We start from the raw sequence: 21,132 nt of genomic DNA on the forward strand, positions 1-21,132 counted from the left end.
CAGCGCTCCTGGGGTCCCTTCCCCTCCTCTAGGCAACTTCACGGGTTTTTATTCTCTCTTGGCAGGACGGGCTGCAACATTTGCGCAGCTCAGTGCAAAATAAAAACACGAGGGTCAAGGGGAAGACGGATGTCCCAGATGGATGTCTTTTCCTTGGCCCCTTGTTCAGAAATTAAGAATTTTGAGATGGTGACAGTAGAACATTGAGCCAAGTTGGGGGGCCTTTCCAAGCATGTGGCCCTGTGTGACTGTTCAGGTCTCAAAGCCATGAAGCTGGCCCCGACTCTTGGTTGGGCCCGTCTGAGTAAAGTCTGAAAACCTCAGCTGTCCAGTTTCTCTGGATCACACTCCAGACATGCAGGCATTTGGGAACATCCATTCTTTAATGTATTCTCTCTTAAACCATTTATCAAGGGTATTGGGAGGCATTGGCAAGACTAATACTTTTTTTGAAAAATTTAGGGTCTAATGAGAGAGACAAACACACACAGTAATTAATAAATTAATTATTCTATTCATTTACTCGACACAGGGTTATTACTACCTACCATGTGCCAGGCCCCACGCTTGGCATCGGAGGCACCGAAATAAATCAATCTCCTTAGGAGCATAGAATTTGAGCCTACACTGTTGGGGTTAGAATCCTGATTCTACCACTTAACCGGCTGTGTGAGCTTGGACAAGTTACTTAAACTCTCTGGGCCTCAGGCTGCTCATCTGTAAGATGAAGATGATAATAGTATGTTCCTCACAGAGCTGTGAGGATTAAATGAATCAATCTTCATATTAAATGAGCTAATATGAAAAGATTTTTAGAACAGTGCCTGGTACATAAGGCGTGCTGTGTAAGTTCCTATTTCCTTAAGGAATGAATAGTCTAGTCGCAGAGAATGACACATACACACAAAACACACACAGTAATTCATTTCTTTAACAAAGAGTTAATCACGTCTACCCTGTCCCGCGTTTTGTGGGTAGCACTGGGGGGATAGAAAGAAAAGCAAGACGTTGTCTCTTACCTCCCCACCTCTCCCGAGCCTCCAGTCCTTCGGGGGTATGACAGCAGAGCAGGACGCTGTGAGGACAAAACGACTGTGTCAAAAATGTGTCATGATTACTTCGCTATTTGGTGCTGCATGGAATGACGTGGGGAGAGCAGACGTGCAGTGGAGGAGTTGACAAGGTACCGGGAGAGTGCAAAGCCCAGGCCGTGCATTGGCCAGGGAGCAGGAGCGGGGTCAGCAGAGTGGGGAAGAGGTCCTCTCTTCATCCGGGACATTGCTCTCATGTGGCGCTGACCCAGCCTTTGGCCTCTGGCAGCGTGAATGGCAAGACAGAGCAAAGCAGAGCCCCATATTTGGCCAGGGAGCAGTTCCCTCCACTACACACCCTCTGACTCACCCTCCCTGGTCTGAGCTCACAGGCTTTCTGACTCAGGACCCTGGGTGCCCTCATCTGTCCTCTGCCTGTGAGCTTCCATCCCTCCATCAGCCTTCCCCTCCCTTCACAAGCCTGCTGTCTCACGTTGGATGCTCTACCTGTCCCTGGACCCTTTCCACAGGGAGCTGCCACCCACCTCATCCAGAAGCGGATTCTACAAGAGCAGACTTGTCCATGGGGAATTTCCCCCTAGCCTCTCCTCACCAAGCGAGCTAGGAGGGGGCTATGATTTGGATGGAGGGAGGGTGAAATTGCCTGTTGGCGGAGGCAGTGCTGTGAGTTGGGAAACAACAGAGACCTGGGTGCTCCTGCGGCCCTGTGTGACCAGGGGCTGCTCACTGCCCCTCTCTGGGCCTCGCTGCTCAAAGTGTTGACACGTCTCCAAGGAGACGGGAGCTGTGGAGGCCCGCCAGCTCAGTAGGGAAGAGCACACACTAATGAGGCGCTGTCTTTTGGCCCCTTGCCTCTCAATGTGTGGTCCCTGGAAATACAGCGTCAACATCACCTCGGAGCACATTGGAAATGCAGGCTCCCAGGCCCCACCCTGACCCACTGCATCCGAACCTGCATCAGCTCTTGCGGATTCATGTGCATGTGGAAGTTTGAGTAGTGTGCGAACTTGGCTGCACGGTGGAATCCGGGGAGTTTTGAAACACTCTGCTGCCCGAGACCCATTCCCTGAGATTCTGATTTTGTGGTGCGTCCTGGGCACCTTTAAAGTTCCCCAGGTGACTTAAAGACGCAGAAGCCCTGCTCTAAGCTGGGTCCCGCGCTCACAAAAACGCACGCAACGTCCAGTCAACACGGAAATGTGCCCAACAGGCTGGGGTCAGCACACGGGACACCTGGTGTGTGTGTGTGGGGACCGCAGAGGATGGAGGAGAGCTGTCGCCAGGACAACAGGGCCCGATGGCTTCTAGCTGTGGCTGGCCGATTGTCACCACATCTGAATGCACACCCAGGAGACCTGATCTCTCAAAGTTTCAAGAAATGCCAAAAATACGGCTCTTACTGGGATGCTTCCTGGTTTTTAAATGTTGGCTCAGTTTTATTTCAAAATACTGTGTGATCCAAACAGAATGGGCTGGAGGTGGCCTGAGACCTCCTGGTTTGGGACCTCTGTCCAAGCTAGGGTGACCAACTGTCCTGGTTTGCCCGGGACTGTCCTGGCTTTAGCACTGAGAGTCTGCCATCCTTGAAAGCCTCTCAGCCCAGCAAACCGGGATGGTGGGTCTCGATGCAGTGTCACTTCTCGGTGGAGGAGTGTCGATTCTGGAGCAATCTTTCCTGGTTTGAATCCTGGCTCTGTCCTTCCTGCTGTATGATCTTGGTCACGTCATTCATATGCCTTCGCATATAGTAAAATGGGGATAATAAGAGTACCCATCTCACAGGCTTGTTGTGAGAATGAAGTGAAGTCGTATACATAAAATGCTCAGAACAGTCCCCGGCATTCAGCAAACGCTCTGTGAATGTTAGCTATTACTTTTTGATTCGTGGAGGCTCAGTGTAAACCCATTTAACTTCACCAACTTTAAAAGTATCTCAGAGCAGGTACAGGAAGGTGATAAAAGAGAGAGATCTGGACGCAGAAGACCTGGCCTCGAGTCCCAGTTCTGCCAACTATGAGCTGCGTGACCTTGAGCAGGTGGCTTAACTTTTCTGTGCCTCCTTGCCTGAATTGTTAAGTTGGAATAATCACACTTATCTTCAGAAATGCTGTTAGGAACAAATGAGGTGACGGAGGTGAATGTGAGACCCACCTGGAAGAGATGGTCTTGTTAGTGGGGTGATGCCCTCTCCTCATGCTTCAGGAACGTCCAAAAAGAAATGCTCAGGGGGATTTTCAAGAAATGACTTCATTGTAAACATATATACACGTCTCAAGAAATTTAATCAATCCCTCACTACTACATGTTGCATGATCTCAAAAGGAAGTCAAACAAATATTATGCCAGGGTGAGCTTCACCTGGTCAGAAAGCTAGAGCCCTTAGTGTTATATTATAAGGCGTAAAATATTATATATAAAAATATTACATAATATATGAAACATTATAAGATTCTTGTGAGTGTCTGTGGTCCTTCTCAAAAGGCAGCTCTCAATTTGATATGCCTTCATTGAAAAAAAAAGGCCCTTTGCAGCTAGTTGGTGATTTTGCTGCAAAATCTTTACTTTTTTTTTCATTTGAAAAATCACACACAGTTCAGCACTTTGTTTAGGGGCCATGTGACTAAAATAATTTGTATCAGTTGTCTACTGTTGCGTGACAAGCCACAAACCCCCCTGAGACTTAGTGGCCTGAAATAACAGCTGTCTGTTTACCTGGTGGTTCCACCCGTGGCCTCTGGTCTAGGTCGGGCTGGGGTGATCTTGGCTGCGCTGGCTCACATGTCTGTGGTTGGCGGGGCTGTGTGGTCTCGGATGGCCTCACTCACGCATCTGACGGTTGGGTGGCTGTTGGCTGGTGGTGGGTGTGGGCTGCTCGTCTCTCATCATTCAGCAGGCTAGCCTGGGCTTCCTCGTGCGGTGGCAGGGCTCTGAGACCCCTAGTGGGCAAACGCTTTTCAAGCCTTTGATTTGGCCACGTTTCCTACTTTTCCATTGACCAAAAGATGTCACAGGGCCCTGCCCAGAGACAGTGTGGGATTCCAGGATGGGGGCAGAGGCCGAAGTCAATTTACCACATGATTCTTAATTAAGAACAGATCAAGTCATACAGTCAGTGATGATATTTTCTCTGTTAGAAGACTGGAGATACATCATACGGTATATCCATGAATTGACTGTGAGGGCGCCAATGAACAATTAAAACATTTACTTTTTTTCTTGTTTCGCATTTGAAATTTATTACTTGATCCTGCTTTTGACAAGGTATCAGGCTTGTAAAATATGTGTTAGAGGAAAGTGTAATTTAAGAAAGATGAACCCTTCATAATCCTGCCATTTCACAAATAATCACCATTAAGAGTTTGGTATATAGCCTTTCAGGTTCTCTTTCTATGTGTATTCTAGCAAATGCCATACACACACATGTATATATTTTACAGGAATTAATTCATTCAACAGTTACCTATGGGATGTCACCTCTGTACTGAAGGGTACGTATTGGTGAACAAAACAGCAAAGTCCCTGCTGAAGTGAGATAAGACCATAAAGATAAAAATAAATTTGCTCTCCCCCCACCCCTTAATATATCTTAGACATCAGTCCATGGAAGCATAACCATCGCTTATTGAATGCAAGGCTTAGTTTGTGGCAGGCAATGGGATAAGGGCTTTGAATACATTGTTTCATTGTAATACTCACTAGACCCCAATGGAGAGTGTACTATTATTATTGTCATTTTATGGGGAGGAAATGAGGCAGAGAGAAGTCAAGGAACATGACACAGCTAGTGAGTGGTAGAGGCAAGATCAGAACCAGATCTAATATCTGGCTCCAAAGGCCACACTTTAAACTACTTTACCTGACTGACTCTTGGTTCCAATAGGGCTACCTCTTGCTTTTAGTGGTTGCATCCTATGTCATCATGAGCACTTTTAATATCCATAAGTAGTCAATGTGTGTGTTTGCTGTGGTCGAAACTACCCATCCTTCCATTTTGTCCCATGTGCTGGATGTGTTTTATTCCTTATGCTTGAAGAGCTCTTCCCCTTTCTTCTTCTTTGTAATTAACTTCTATTTATCCCTCAAAACCCTCTGGAGATAGCACTTCCTCCAGAAGTTCTTCTTGAACCTACCATCTATGTTAGGTGCCACCCTCTATGGTCCTATAGTTTTCAGGGCTTTTCTCAATCACGACACTGACTTTTCCCTGTTGTAAACATTTTCTTGGCTGACTCCCTCACTTGATGATGAGCTATTAGAAGGCAGGGTCTCTATGTTAGTTTCCTTTATAGATGTACATAATCTCAGTGCCTAGCACTTGCTTGAGGCATAATACAATCTTATTCAATGTTAATTGAGTGAATTTACAAATAGACTTTATATCTATGGCACATATTCTATTAAAATTAATTGAGCTCATTTATAGGTGAATAAACCTGCAAATTAATTTTCTTTATGGAAATAACATATGCACATTGTAAAAATTCAAAAGCAAATAGGATATACCAAGGAAAAAATAATTTTTTCCCACTTTAGACTCTGGGTTCTACTTCCCAGAGGCAGTCACCTTCAATAGTCTTATGTATTCGTTACTACAATTTTCCATGTATGTCATCTATACCCGTGTAAATAGGTTCTTAAAAATATCACAAAAGGTAGCATATTGTAACATTATTCTGCATCTTGACTTGCACAATTTATCATGGGTGTCTTTCCACTTCAACAAAACCGGGAGACAAAGATTTTGCAGCTAAAATAGAATTGCTGGGTAGAGAGCAGACTGGGGCCTGGGTTCCCACCCAGCCAGCCTTCCCTTGTTTGGGCAGAGGTCCTGGGGGTGGGGAGATTTGCCGGGGAAAGGGGCTCTGGAGAGCACAGTTTGCTAACAACTGGTCTACCTCACCCTCTTCTCTTGTGCACGTGAGGAATGTGTGGCTTGTTGAGGTTTGCTGACCTACCCAAGGTCACATGACTAAGACCCAGCTGGTTGATAAAACCTGGGTTTCCTCCGGTCCAGTGCAGTATTTATTTCAGAGCATCATGATCTTCCTTGGAGCAAAGCAGGAAGGACAAAGGGGTCTAAACAATCCTTTAGTGAACTGAGCAGAGTTCGTGTAATCACTCGTTTGTGCATCCGCTTGTCGCTTATGTTGAAGAGCTCCTGTGATCTAGGCTCTGTATGAGGCACTGGGCATGCAGTGGTGGCAACAGATGTGGTCCTTGCTTACACTCTAGTGGGGAGACAGAAAATAAACAACTATTCACATGGGTGAATATGCATTCATAGATGGGATAAGCCTTCCGAAGGACAAAAACAGGGCAAGGGGTGAGGCCATCTCCCATGGCCCTGCTGTCTTGGTCTTCCTGCTTGTGGGAGAGGCTGTGTTCTCAATGGCTCTGGGGATCAAGGGTTGGGGGATGGAGGACCACTCATTACTACCAAGAACGTGAGCACCAGGCCTGAAGAAGGGCGGGGGAGAGGCCACAGCTCACACCATTCCCCACTCAGAGGCTTGGTGGAACAAAGTGGAGTATAAAAAACAAACTACAGGATAAATCCTCCTCACAGATTCAGGGACATATCGCCAAAAAGCTATTTTTAAGCTCCAAATTAGGAATTTTATGAGCTCTAAAGTGACCCTGTGGTTTCAGGCACACCCTTAATTAATTATTCCACATGCAGGGCAGTCCTGAGAATTTGCGCCAGGTCTGGACATAAGCAAGGGGTTGGGGGTGTTAGCACTGGCAGGAAGGGAGGGAGGGAGGAGGCACAGAAGGGAAGGAGGGGCTGGAGAAGGAAACTGATACCAGACAGAGAGGCCCTCTGATCTCTTATTAAGGAGCTACTGTGTACCAGGCATTGAGATAGGCTCCGTCTATTCAGAGAGGAGCGAAAGGGTTTCTGCCCTCCCGGAAGTTCACTTCAGTGGTATATACAGCAAAGACTTTTTGCTGGGGATGGGAGACCCGCACCCAGATATTTGACCTTGGACTTTGCCTTCCTGATCATGGCAACCGTCAAGCTCAGAGGTGATTGTCTTCTTCTGATCTGGCGGCCTCACCTTAAAGCTAAAGATGGAGATCATCACATTCATTCATAAATTTTATTTTTCATGAGTAATTATTGAGCAACTACTCAACACTGGGCTAGACAATGGGAGTATGGAGACAGGGTCCCTGTCCTTGAGAAGATTCCTACTCGGTGGGGGGACAAAGAGTACCCCAACACTGTCTCTTGCGGGGGGATGAAGGGGTTGGAGTGAAGAAGCAAGTGAGTCATCCAGAATCCTAAATAGTACTGTGAGTCTGGGGTGCTTTTCAATAATCTCTTTTAAACTGTTAATTTATCCCATGATAGGGGTAACGAAACTCTTAGATTCTTTGCTTCAGCTGGAATTAACTCATCAGCGCAGCGTGTCAAATGTTTATATTGGCTGTTGTTGACATCCTAGGCATTTCTGGAATACAATTAACAGATCAAAACCATGGCATTCATGGTGCCCAAAGTGAGCACATCCAGTTGTAGATACTAGACACACACACACACACACACACACACACACACACATCCTTGATGAAGAAGAAATGGGGAAATGTATTTGTTATTACTCAATAAGTACAGTTTGTTTGTTAGACAAAATCTTTCAAAACATGAAGTCCAAAGGGAAAAATTATGAAAGAGCCCCTTGAGAATAAAAAGTGTGGGAATCGTTGATGTAATCCAGTTGTCTGATGGAAAATTTGCTTCTTAATGACTCCATCAATGATCTGCCTCTAGTTGACTTCTTCCAGTGACGGGGAACTCACTGCTCCCTGAGGCAGGGCAGATGCTTCACCTGGGTTCAAGGCCCTCAGTTTCACCCTTCCCCCTTCCACACACACTGTCTAGTTTCTGTGATGCCCAATTTTCCTCCGAGCTCTGTGGCTAAATGGCTGTGCTTTAGGCAACTTGGTCTCACGCTTTGATTCTCAAAATTGTCATCTTCCTGATGAAGGGGTTAGGCCATGTTGGGGCATGGCAGAGAATGCTGAAGTTCACCAACGTTCACTTCTTTCCTCCCTGGGCACACGGATAAGCCACATTTCCCAGCATCCTTTGGCTCTAAGAGGTACCCTGTGACTTGCTTTGTCCAGTGGAATGTAAGTGGAGGTGATCTGTGACATTTTCAGGCCTGGCCGTTTACACTATAAAATACCCCCCAGCGTGATCTTCCAGGCTTTCTCCATCTCTCATGGTTGGAGGATCCCAGATTGACTTGGAAGCCACCTAGTGGTGGAGACACTGGGTCCCTGAGTCCCTCTTCGACAGCAGAGCCTCTTGACCAGAAACACTGTTATTGCCTTTGTGAGATGAGACATAAAACTTGTATAGCGTTAAGATGCTGGATTTGGGGATTGTTCAAAACGGCCACCAGCATTAATTATCTCGAGGGGTCAAAAACAATCTCATTTCTTTTCTTCCTGAAATCAGAAACAAAAGAGAGATGGAGAAAAACAAAAAGGACTTTGTTTCTTTTTTTTTACTGATAAAAGATGAGTTGAAGAATGTGGAACAGTTGTGTGATCACAACCAATGGGTTTCTTAATGCTGCTCCCTAGAGTTAGACAGACTTGCCCACCCCAACCATGGAAACTTGGACATCCCCAGATTTCTGCCACATGGACATGATCCTACAGGCAGGTCCTAAAGAGAGAGAACCCAGAAGGGCATATCTGTTTCTTCTCTTGAACTTGTTGATCAGATAAGTGGTTCCACCTCTCACAAGGTGTGAGCCTCGTGGGGAAGTGAGGCAGGAAGTGTTACCCTGGATAAGGTCCCTCTCCACAGAAACATGAGGCCAGGAAAGCAAGGTTCCCACCAAGGATCTTCCCAAACATAAGAGTTCGTGCATACCTGTGAGTGTAAACTCCCTGAGGACAGGAGCTACATCTGCCCTTCCCTGTACCTCCCCCCAAAGCGCCTAGCACAACCTTAGGCACAGAGATGGTGCTGAGTGAATGCGTGCCAATTGACCAGTGACACGTCGTAAGAATATGTGACATTTCCCCCACTGGGTCACTCCAGAAGGAACAGAAATTGCCGTGGTTTGACCCCTCACACTGACAGTCCTTGCTTAACCCAACAATCTGCGAGCATGAAAGGCCAAGCTGATGACCCAATCCTTCCTTAGGGAGATACCAGTGCTCTCCTTCTCCCCACGAAGTCCCATGCTGAGCAAGATACTTGACGCTGCTGAGTTTCTGGCCAGCCCATTGCCCTGGGGGTCACTGAGGATGTCTGAATCCCATTGTTGGCTGTAATCTCCTGAAGTCAGGGGCTGACTCTTACTCATGGTATCAGTTGAGAAGCACCTTTAGCAGGTAATAGTTGAAGAAAGATAGGGGCTTAGTTTTTTCTCTGCTAAAAGATGTCTGGGATAGGAAGACGGGCCTGAAATGATAGCTGTGTGATATCATTGATATCCCAGTCTCCTTTCACCTGTCTGCCTTACCGTCCTTAGCCATCCCATCCTCAGGATTGACTTATGGTTGTAAGATGGTCATGGCAGTCCCAGCTGTTATGTCCAAATTCCAGGTAGCAAGCAGGAGGAGGGAGAAAGATATATCAGGTCCCCGAGTTGAGTCCACTCATCCTTTTTAGGAATTTTCCTGGAAGCACCACCTAACAAAGAATGCCTATACCACATTGGCCAGAATATAGCCAAATGGTCACATCTCTCTACAAGGGTGCCTGGGAAATAGAGGTTATCAGCTGGTCCCATTGCTTCCCCTAGGATTGTGTTATTAAGGGAGAAAGGGAGGGTGGATAATGGCAGGCAACTCAGAGCCTCTGCGTCACCCATCTCTGCATCCCTGTAGCACTGATCACACCATAGGTAAGTATGTGTTTCATTTATCCATTAATTCTTTCAAAAAATATTCACTGAGTATCTACTTAGTGCAAGGCATATGCCTACATGTTGGGGAGAGGAACAACACAAAATAAGCAAATGGAAGTATAATATAAAATTAGTATTATGCATCCTGAGAAGCAAAATAAAGCAGGGCAAGTGTGAGGGTGAGGGACAGTGCTCGGTTGGGTGGTCAAGGGTGGCCTTTCAGAGGAGACTTGGTTGAAGCAGGAATCTGAATAAAGGGAGGAAGTAAGGCATGCAGGGTTCTGGGGGGAGAAGTCTCTTGGAAGAAGCCCTGGTGTGGGAGTATGCTTGGCGCATTCCAGAACAGACAGCCAGCATGGAGTAGTCAGGAGCCAGGCCATGTTTGGCTTCGTAGGCTGTGATAGGGACTTTGAAGTTTTCCCGAGAGTGAGAGAAGCTGTTGGAGGCTGAACAACAGGTTGATACATTCAAATTCAGGTGCTTCCCTATTATCTGTCACAGCGTCTTCCCAACACCAATTAGACATATGTTAGACCCTCTCATTCTATCCACCCTGTTTTTTATGCAGTATGGATAATTTCTTTAGATTTATTTTCACTAATTTTCCCTTCAGATGTGTTAATATATTGTTTCAGCAGTCCATCAGGTTTCTAATTTTAATTATTATGCTTGCTCATTTCTAGAAGTTCTATTTGGTTCTTTTTCAAATACGCCTGCTTGGTCTCTTATTCCTTTATCGTGTGCCTGATTCTCTCTTTCATTTCCTTATCTACATGATTGCTTTATATGTTGTATCTATTAATTCCAACATCTGCAGTCTCTGTGGGGCTGACGTCACAGTTTGCTGATTCCGCTGACTCTCACTTAGGAAGATTTGTTTTTTTGGGTGTTTATGATTCTTGATTGTGAGCTTCTGTTCCTTGAAACAATATCTGTGGTAATTCTTTGAGGCTTAGCTTTATCCTGTACCCCTCCAGGGAGTGTGTGTGGTGTGTTTCTGCTAGGTATCTGAGTTTGTTTGGCTTGTTTTGGGCCATATAGGAGATATGAATGATGGCCCCAAACATTGTGAATTTGGGCTTGTGTTTAGGAATTCTCAAAGGAATAGTTTTTCTCTTTGATTCTGCTTCACCCAGAGCCAAAGCTAGAGCAGCAAGTCTCATTCTGTGGAGTGAATTTTTATTCCTCGTTCATCCACTGAGGTTGTCATTCTTGGGGTTCTGACTTTTTATGGGACTCTCCAGTCTGACCTCCCATCTTGGAGGGCCCTGGGCCTTCTCTTCTGCTTTCGACCATGGCCTTTCTCCCCAGTGCACAAGATCCATTAAGACCTTGTCTCTTTGCCACTGGAGATCACGTGTACCCAGGGCACATGTCGGTTCCACCGTTTGCTCCCTCTTATGGATTCCAGCTTTCTCATCATTTCTGATTTTTAAGGGATTCCTTTTCTGTTTTGCTAGTTTAGCCATTCACTAAGCAACATGTTTTTTGAGACTTTATTCATTGTTCTTATTGTGTTAAACTGGGTGGGTTCCTGTGATATTTTGGGGAAATCACATCACCACATTTGCGTTTTAGAAGGCCAGTCTGGGGTTGGGGGAAGAGGGGCGTGAGGAGGAAGATCTCACGCTGGGAGACCCCTGAAGGCACAAGGTATGGTGGCTTGGATTAGGGAGATGGAGGTGGAGTGACAAGAGGTTGGGTTATACTTTGAAGTTGCTGGTGACAAGACGTGCTGTTGATTTGGATGTGGGGTGTGAGAAAAAGAGAGGAGTTGAAGGTGAGTCCAAAGATTTTGGCCTGAGTATCTGAATTAAGGGCGCATCCGAGTGAATGAGGGAATGAACACAGAAGGTGGCTGTGGGTGTAGGTGGTTGGAGCCTCTTTTCTAGGGCCTGATCATTTCTGGGTTAGCTAAACAACGAGCTTCTAGACCGACAGAAATGGGGATCAAATCTTCAAGTGTGGAGAGGCTGCCAAGACTTGGAAATCATTCTGCACTGGCCCACCTCAGTTACATTGGACCCCTCCTTGTTATCTAAGCTTAAATATAAACCCCAAAAAGAAGCCCTGGGTAGGGTGAGGAGCAAGTGTCCCACCACCTAAGTATGAGCACAGACTGGATCAGTGGTTCCCAGGTCTTTGGATTATGCTGACTTGCAAATTAAACCAAGCACCATGGATGGATGAGTGACAAAAAGTGTGATATATACATACAATGGAATATTATTCAGCCTTAAAAAAGGAAGGAGAGGGGTTCAGCCCCTTGGCTGAGTGGTTAAAATTTGCATGCTGCGTTTTGGCAGCCTCGGGGTTTGCTGGTTCAGATCCTGGGCGCGGACCTACACACCACTCATCAAGCCATGCTGTGGTGGCATCTCACATAGAAGAACTGGAGTGACCTACAACTAGGATATACAACTATGCACTGGGGCTTTGGGGAGAGAAATAAAAAGAGGAAGATTGGCAACAGGTGTTAGCTCAGGGCCAATCTTCCTCACACACACACAAAAGTATACCTTTAAAAAGAAAAAAAGGAAGGAGACACTACATCACAGGACAACATGAATAAACTTTGAGAAAATTATTCTAAGTGAGACATACAAAAGGACAAATACTGAATGATTCCACTTACAGAGGGTACCTGGAGTAGTCAAATTCATAGCAACAGAAAGTAGAATGTGGAGGCTGCTAGGGCCTGGGGGAAGGAGCGAATGGGGTATTACTGTTAAATGGGTAGAGAGTTTCAGCTTGAGACGATGAAAAAGTTCTGGAGATGGACGGTAGTGATGGCTGCAGAACAGCGTGAATGCACTCAAGACCACGGAACTGTGCACTTCAAAAGGATAAAACATAATTAAACCAAGAAAACCAATATCATAAAGTTGTCAACTTTTAATTTTGTCCATTGAAGACATTAAAAACCAAACTATGATCTGTAACAACCATCATGTCATCCAAAGGAAGGATATTTTTAAACCTCAAGAAAGCAAGAAAGATGTGTTCCCAAGGCACAGGATAATTCTTTGAATGGAATGGTATTAGTTTTATTAAAAAGCTAGCTAATAAGACTCATCACTGTAATTTCTTTTGCATTGCTTAGCGGCCTGTGTGGTCAGTGTCTCTGAAGCCCTGGAAGGGCTGGATGACCCCCTGTTGGGAAGGGTGAAGAGGACTCGGGGGGTCTTTTTGGGAGTGGGACTTAAGTGCCTTCAAACATATTTACTTGTGGGGATGGATGGATGGATGGTTGGAAGGAGGACCACAACTGGTGTGACCTCAAGGGACAGTGCCATTGTGCTGGCTGCTCCACACTGCCTGGTGTGGGTGCTGAATGGTACGGTTGCCCTGGTGACGGCCTCTTGTGCAGGAGAAGAACCTGAGCAAGGGCGGCTCCACTGGGAGCATCTGCTCAGTGAGAGTCCATGTGACCCTCTTTGGAGAGGGCCTCGCCAGGACTTGGCAAGTAGCAGTTTCTTGATAAATGGCAGTTATTTTTATCCAAGTCATCTAGAAAAAGCGCTGGCTTCCAAGCCTTCAGATTCTGGATCTAATCCCTGTTTAGTAAGGCTTTGACCTTGAGCAAGGTACTTAAGTTCTCTGAGCTTCAGTTTCTTGCCTGTAAAGTAGAGTCAACGAAACCTCTCCTGTCGGGTTGTTTGGAAGAAGAAATCAAATATAACATATTTAATAATGCATGGAAAGTACTTAGCTTGGTGCCAGGCACACAGTAAGTGCTCCCGAAATAATCACCTTGCCTTCTTTTCCTTCCTTCCTCCCTTCTTTCGCGGGAGGTGCTTCACAAACGCTGGTTGAACAGAGCTCACGCTTCAAGGCCAGGCTCATGGTTCACCTCCTCTGAATCCTCCTGGGATTGCCCAGACAGGACGAGTCTCTCCTCCCTCTGGGCTCCCGGAACCGGCACACATTTCGGCATCCATCATATTGTATTGTAATTATCTGTGGGCTCCAGGCAGAGAAATCCTGGAGGGCTGAGGTCTTGTTGTTGTACCTCTTGCCCCAGCTCCTGACTATCACAGGGACTCAGCACACGACCGGAACCACCGGTCAGCTTGTCCACACTGGGAGTGGTCAGGGGTCCTGAGAAATTAGGGTCTGGCTGAATACCAGGGGCCACTGAAGTTCAGGCTCCAAGGCTATGATCTGCTTGGCAATAACTCTATTTCACATTTTCCAGCGCTTGTTCTCGTAATACATGGGCAGCATGCCCAAGCCAGGCTCTGACTAGTTCCTAAAACAAGTTAAATCTTTCTTTTTGGGACAATTCCATCAGTGGGGCAGATGAGCATGCTTCTCTGACAACTGTGGCTTTCACAGGCCCGACTGTTGGGCCATGTCCCACTTGGTTCCTCACGGCCCCTAGCAGCAACCCTGTTATGCTTGGCTGGGCTTCTGGCTGGTGAGGAGATGAGCTCTGTCTTCCCAGATCTTGGGGAGGAAGAGAATCACATCCACACCCCCACCCACAGCCGCCTGTGCGTGGCTGTGATGGAAATTGGTTCCTCATCCAACAGATCTCAATGGAGATTGGAAAGTGCTGGTCGGAGGAGGGAGTTGTGTCATTGTTGGTACGTGGATGGAAGCCAGGCTGCCAATGAGACTACAGTCTTCCCATCAACCTTGCTTTCCACCAGACGGGAGGACAATGCCAGCTGCAGAGAGCTTGGGCACTATCTGCCTTGGATGGACCGAGTTTCATCAGATGAGTGTCCTGGAGGTGGATCCTAGATGGCCAGACAGTGGAAGGTGGGAATATCTGTGGAGAATTCACAGTCCTAGGCAGTCGCTATCTGCAGGAGAGTGCATTTTAATCCTTCAAGTCCTACTCAACACACCTGGGATGTAAGCATGATTTCTGGCACATGCATTTGTAAATTAGCCACAACCTGAGTCAGCTCAACAATCTCCCCCCTGCGCGTGATCCGTGGGGAGCCTGAGATTTGAACCTTGGGAGTCCTTTCTGCTGAATCCTTTGACTAGGGGATGTGCAAGGGTCTTCCTGTGGTGTGTGTGTCCAAAGGGAGCACACAGATGATTTAAATCTCTCACTGAAACTAGAAGCACAAATTTAGCTGAGAAGCAGTTATTCTGCTGGAAAGACCACTGGATCAGGAGTCAGTTTCAACTGACACCTACCTAGTTCTGTGAACTTGGGCTAATCACGTGTACTTTATTTTGTTTTGTTTCTAAAATTCACTTAACAAAGATTAATATAGTATTTATATAAGTGTAATGAATTATTTTATGTGCTTTACAAATATCAACTCATTTAGTCTTTATAATAATCCGTGACATAGGTAAAATTATTAAACTCATTTTATAGATGAGGAAAGTGAAGGACAGAAATGTTAAGTAACTTGTGCAAGGTCACACAGCTAACAACTGGTGGAGTGAGTCTGAACTCTCCTGGATCTCAGAATACTCATCAGTAAAATGAGGATAAAACTTGTTACTCTGCCCATCCCAGCATTTAGCTCCTTTGAGCTTCACTTGTACCTCTGATTACTGGAATGAAATCCCCTAAAATGTAAGCTGGATGAGGGCTTGGTTCTGCGCTTTGTTTGTTGGTCCCTAGCACAAGTGAGCAGCAGAGTCCGATGTGTAGTGGGTACTCAACAGATGTTGAGTGAATGAATGAATTGACCCCATGATTCCGTGTTGTAATGAGAGGGACCCTGCCCTTCCCTAAACATGGCTTTCTGAGGGCACGGACTCTGTATCTATCTCTGGGTCTCTAGACCCCAGTGAGTTCCTGGCAGAGATAGATGCTCACACTGAATGAATGAAGCCACACTACTGCCCTTTGCCTTAGGTTGGAAGTCACCCCTTAGTCATGAAGGTGTGAGCACACTTACGTGCCATGAGGCCATGGACATTGACACCTGTGAGTTATGGAGTAATCGTTTGTGGTGAAAAAAGATAAGGTGGAGAATATGGGGCTCTTTCAATTCCTGTGTGACAAACTGCTCCAAAGCACAGTGGTTTAAAACAACAAGGATTTATGATTTCTCCCAATAGTTGGGCAGTTTTCTGCTCCATGTGGTGTAGCCAAGGTGATTCAAGTAGCTCCACTCAGCTGGGAGCTTCTTGTGAGGATCCAATGAGTTTAAACATATAGAGGCATCTAGAACAATGGCTGGCATGTGATTCACAATCAATGGATATTATCTGTAATTACTAGGGTGTTTCTATGAAAATTAAAATGATTTTAACAGCTATATTAAGGTAAAATTGATACACAACAAACTGCATGTTTATAGTGCATAATTTGGTAAGTTTTGACACAGGCATACACTCCGAAACCATGAGCACAATCTAGGTGACAAACATGAGTATTACCTGCAATAGTTTGCTTATATACTTTTGACATCTCTCTCTTTTGCCCCTTTCTACTCCCCACCCTCAATCCCCAGGCAACTGCTGATCGGCTTTCTTTCACTCTAGATTGCATTTTCTAGAATTTTCTAGAAATGGGGTCAGACAGCATGTACTCTCTTTTTGTCTGGCTACTTTCACTCAGAATAATTATTTTGAGATTCATCCAAGTTGTGTACGTCAATAGTTCATTCCCTTTTATCGATGAGTAGTATTCCATTGTATGGATGGAGCACAATTTGTCTGCTCCACTCAGCTGTTGAGTCGTTTCCAGTTTTTGGTCATTACTAATAAAGCTGCTATGAACATCTGAAAAAAAAGAAAATTAAAATGAGATAATGTTTGCAAAAGCCTACCCTATGCCTTGCCCAAAGTAAGTGGTAGCTATCAAGGGTGGGAAAATGAGCAATTTAGTCCATTTCCCCTCTTACCATGCTCACACTCGGGGCACTTTGGAGCAAACAGTAGCAATTTTTCTCTTTAATCGTTCTTCTGCAAGCCACGAGTGTCTTGTCTAGTTCGTTAGAGTTTGCTGTCCACTCTGCTGCTGTTTACTAGTGGACAGGGAGACTGCCTCTCAGACAGGAATAAGCTGTACCCTCCGCCCCTCCCTGTGTGTGCTCAGTTCCTGGAAAGTCCACTTCAGAGGAGCCCTCCCACTGGAGGAGGCACACTCTTTCTCCCCAGCTGTCCCAGCCTCACCTCTGACTAAGTAGGTGAGTTCCAGATACACCTGGGATTCGATCCCTGCTTCCATCACTACTGGTTTGTCATTACTGCATCTCAGCGTCCTCCTCTGTATAATGGAACACCAACAGTACCCACCTTGTAGATTTACTGGAAGAATTAAACCAAGTGACATATAGGAGAAGGGCTTATATAGTGCTTGGCACATAGCAAGTGGTCAACGGTTGTTAGTGGTTTATGGTTGTTATGGTTATATATATTCCAAGGCCCAGCTAAAATGCTCCCCCATCCAGGAAGCCTTCCTGGGCTTCTCCAGATGGAAGTTGGCATTTTCTTCCCCTGGGCTTTCTTCTCACCCTCTCTAGTTTTTGATAGCACATTTCTCTTCTAACACTAAATCAGAATAATTGAGAAGAGTCTTCTCCTTCATGGTAAGCTCAGAGATGAGGTTTTGTGCTGGAATCAGCCTTTCTGCTCCCCTGGGTCACCCCAGGGCTGGGCACAGAGCAGGTGCTTAAGCAGCAATCAGGGCAAGTATCCATTATATCATTTGCAACTATAATATATTAATATACATGTATTAATAGAGCGCCTACGATGTGCTAGGCTGAGTTCTAGGGACTGAAATGAACACCTCCCTTCCCCATCTTCCACCAAGATAACAGCCTCTCCTTGGCCTCACACAACCCTTTAGGCTGCCCTTTTGCGATCCCTTATCTCTTCCAGGCTGCTCAGGCTGTTTCTTTCAGTTTGACTTCACTTGTAGTAAACTACTGGGGATGGGGATGGGCGGCAGGCTGTGCGTCTCCCCAGGGCAGGAGGGAGAGCTGCAGCATCTTATTGCCTGGCTCTGGGCCCCCAGCACTCTCACTCTCCTCCTCCATAAAATGCAGCTCGCATCGCCTCGCTCTCGGGGTTGCTGGAATTAAACAGCATCACATGTGTCAAAGTGCCTGGCAGACAGTAGGTCCTTCCCAGATAGAATTATTATCCTCTGGCTATGCTTGGGAACATTTTGTGGCCCATTTGTGCCCTGCAAATGTCACAGGTGTCGCAGGTTCCCACAGGAGGTGCCCTGCTGGAAATTTATCTTGGGCTTTTGTTGTCTTCTTTGGTGAGGAAGTTGCCAGGGACATGGGGGTACGGGCAGGACAAGAAAGACACCAAGGCCGGCTTCCCTGAGAAGGGAAGATGCAGGCTAAGCAGCCCTCATGCTCTTGAGAGAAGAGTCTAAAAAGATGTTTCCCTTTCTGCGTGGTCCCTGAAGTGCTCATGGGGCGGGGAAAAGGGGTTTGCGAGGTGTGGGAAATGGAGTCAATCCTGACTGTGCTTCCTGCTGTCTTCTTGTAGCCCGAGAAGTAGCTGGAGTATGAGAAAATGCATTAGGAGAATTCCGCTTCAAGAGCTCTACACGGGGCCCCTGGCTGAGGGTCAGCGACGCAGTGTCGGCATTTGTACTCATCCAAGAAACCGCGTAGGCGTGAGTTTCAGCAGCGACACTCTGCCGTGGTAGGAATGCGTGGCAGAGAGAGTCCCTGGCAACTGTCAGCTGAACAGACTCCAGTTCCTCCAGGCCTGGTGTGTGAGAGGGCCTATTTTTGGTTTTACCTGGCCTGCTCCCAGGGCTTTGGGACAATTTATTGGGAAGGGAGGAAACCTTCGGAGGGAGATGCTGGGCTTCCTGCTCTTATTGGAGGTGAGTGCTGAAGAGATTAATTGGAAAAATAAGTGGAATGTGACCACATTTGAGCTCTGAATTTATGGAGCGGTTCATACCAGTTATACTAATTATCCCACAGGGCATTGTGAAATACTAAGAGAGATTTGGTCTTAATTAACTTTTGTTCTTAGGATTACAGGATGAATAGCTCTTTTGAGGGCAAGGGAGAGTCTGTTTCCTGGGCATGGAGGTGGTGAAGAAAAAGGTACATTTGGGATCCAGTCAGAAGTTCTGTCAAGGGAGTAGTGGGAGAAGATGCAAATACAGGTCACTTCTGGACCATGGAAGGCCTTGGGGGCTTCGCTAAAGGGTCTGGAGTAGCTCCTGGCACACTGGGAGGAGTGAGTCTATCTGGCTATCCTGTAAGGGGTTTGGGGACTGAAACAGCCATGTCTCCTCAGGGCTGAGGCAGTCTCCAAGATGGCCACCCACCTAGGCATGCCAGCGCTGTCAGCCCTCAAACTCTTTATCCACAGTCCGTTCTCAAAAAACAGCCAACGCGGCAGCTCCGGGTGGCCAGGATTGCAACACCAGATGTGTTTGTTCCCCGTGTTTGTGAAATACCTCAGAGGCACCGTTCCAGTCCCACCTGACTAGTTTTCTGATTGCCACACGGCGCTGGCTCTATCTGCCAATACTCAACCGGGGCTGACTGGTCAGAGATTTCGAGATGGTTGTGGGTTCAGAACTTAAGAGACCTCATTTCTGTCTGCCCAAGTGAGCAGATTTTTACCTTCCTGAAGCTTCTCAATAGCACTTGTCAGGTTTGGAGGCAGCTCCGGTACCCTGCAGTTGACCTCTTGGGCCAGATTCTTGACCTCTTCAAACTTTCATCTCTTCAACTGCATGAGGAGGATAATAATTCCTATCTTGCAAGCTTGTAACCCACAAGTATACCACCAAGTGGAAAATCAGGGTACCAGCTCACCCCAGGCTTCCTGCCCCCAAAGGTCACTGAAAGCACAGTTCACCTCAAATGTCTGAGTCGTTAAAATTCAATCTTGCATTTAATTCTTGCAAATGAATTACTGTCAATCTTTGACTGAGAGCAGGACGAAGAGGCCTGACTAATATATAACATCGTGGGCATTCAGAAGCCCCTGGACATTGGCTTAAGAGGATGGTTTGTGGTACTTACTCAGCCCAAGCAAGGAGGCTGCAAGAGGCATGTGACCTTATGCATCATTTCCTTCATTGACCTCCTTCCAATACCACAGGGGAAAAAACTCAAGTTGAGAGGGGAGGGGCTGACAAGTACTGGGCTTCTATTTCATGCCAAGCACCGAGAGAGTAGTTTTGCATATATTTGCTCATTTTGTCATCTCCTCAACCCCAAGAAGTAAACAGCAGCACTGTCCCCAAATAGCAATCAGTCATTTAATAAATATTTATGGAGTGATTATTATTATTATTATTTTTTAAAGATTGGCACCTAGGCTAACAACTGTTGCCAATCTTCCTTTTTTTTTTTAAGGATTGGCACCTGGGCTAACAACTGTTGCCAATCTTTTTTTTCTGCTTTATTTCCCAAACTGCCCCCCCGCCCCCCGCCCCCCGCATACATAGTTGTATATCTTAGTTGCATGTCCTTCTAGCTGTGGGATGTGGGAAGCCACCTCAATGTGGCCTGATGAGCGGTGCCATGTCTGCACCCTGGATCCGAACCCTGGGCCGCCGCAGCGGAGCGCACGAACTTAACCACTCGGCCACGGAGCTGGCCCCTGGAGTGATTATTATGTACCAGGCATTGCTCTAGGAACTAGAACACTTGAGAAAATCGAGGCTTGAGGTGGTGATATGACTTGCTCAAGGTCACACAGCTGGTATGTGGGTGATCAGGATAAGATCCCACCTTTTCTGGGGTCTATTCCATGGTGGTTTTCATTACGGGATGCTGCACAGATGCAGACACAAATATACATATACGTGTCTGTACATACAAACACTTCCACACTCACGTGCACTCACCTGCATACACACATGCAAACACTCACCATGCAAATGCACACTTTCTCACAAATGCTCTCATGCTCACACACACACACATGTACACAGACAAATATGCCTACAGGTGCACACACTCACACACATCATTCTAGCACACAAACACAGATACATGTGTTCTTGCATATATATTTGCAAACACCATTCCACTCATTGGGAAGAACTTTTCCAAACTGCTGGAATCTCTGAATATATTTTAGATCAGTAATATTATAGATACAGTCTCAAAGATTTCATCCTTTTTCTCTCTGTCTCTCCTTCTTTCTTTCTCCCTCCTTTTACTCTTCTCTTTCTCCATTCTGTGACCAAACCTCTCTTTCTGCTTTTTTCTAGCCATGAAGTCTTAGAGAATTCCTAGGACTGTGAGGCTTAGGGTGGAATATTGGACCAGAAAGTA

At 46.2% G+C, this 21,132-nt stretch overlaps 1 long non-coding RNA gene across 1 annotated transcript in view; it reads left to right on the forward strand.

Moving 5' to 3' along the window:
* Nucleotides 1-17,736: 17,736 nt before the first annotated feature.
* Nucleotides 17,737-21,132, forward strand: part of LOC139039929 (uncharacterized) — a 73,919-nt gene continuing 70,523 nt past the window's right edge. Inside the window, exon 1 of the long non-coding RNA XR_011493337.1 lies at nucleotides 17,737-18,707. This is a non-coding gene — a long non-coding RNA (uncharacterized lncRNA). The remainder of the gene's footprint in view (nucleotides 18,708-21,132) is intronic.

The sequence above is a fragment of the Equus asinus genome, chromosome 12 (assembly GCF_041296235.1).
Source record: "Equus asinus isolate D_3611 breed Donkey chromosome 12, EquAss-T2T_v2, whole genome shotgun sequence".
NCBI classification, from domain to species: Eukaryota; Metazoa; Chordata; class Mammalia; order Perissodactyla; family Equidae; genus Equus; species Equus asinus.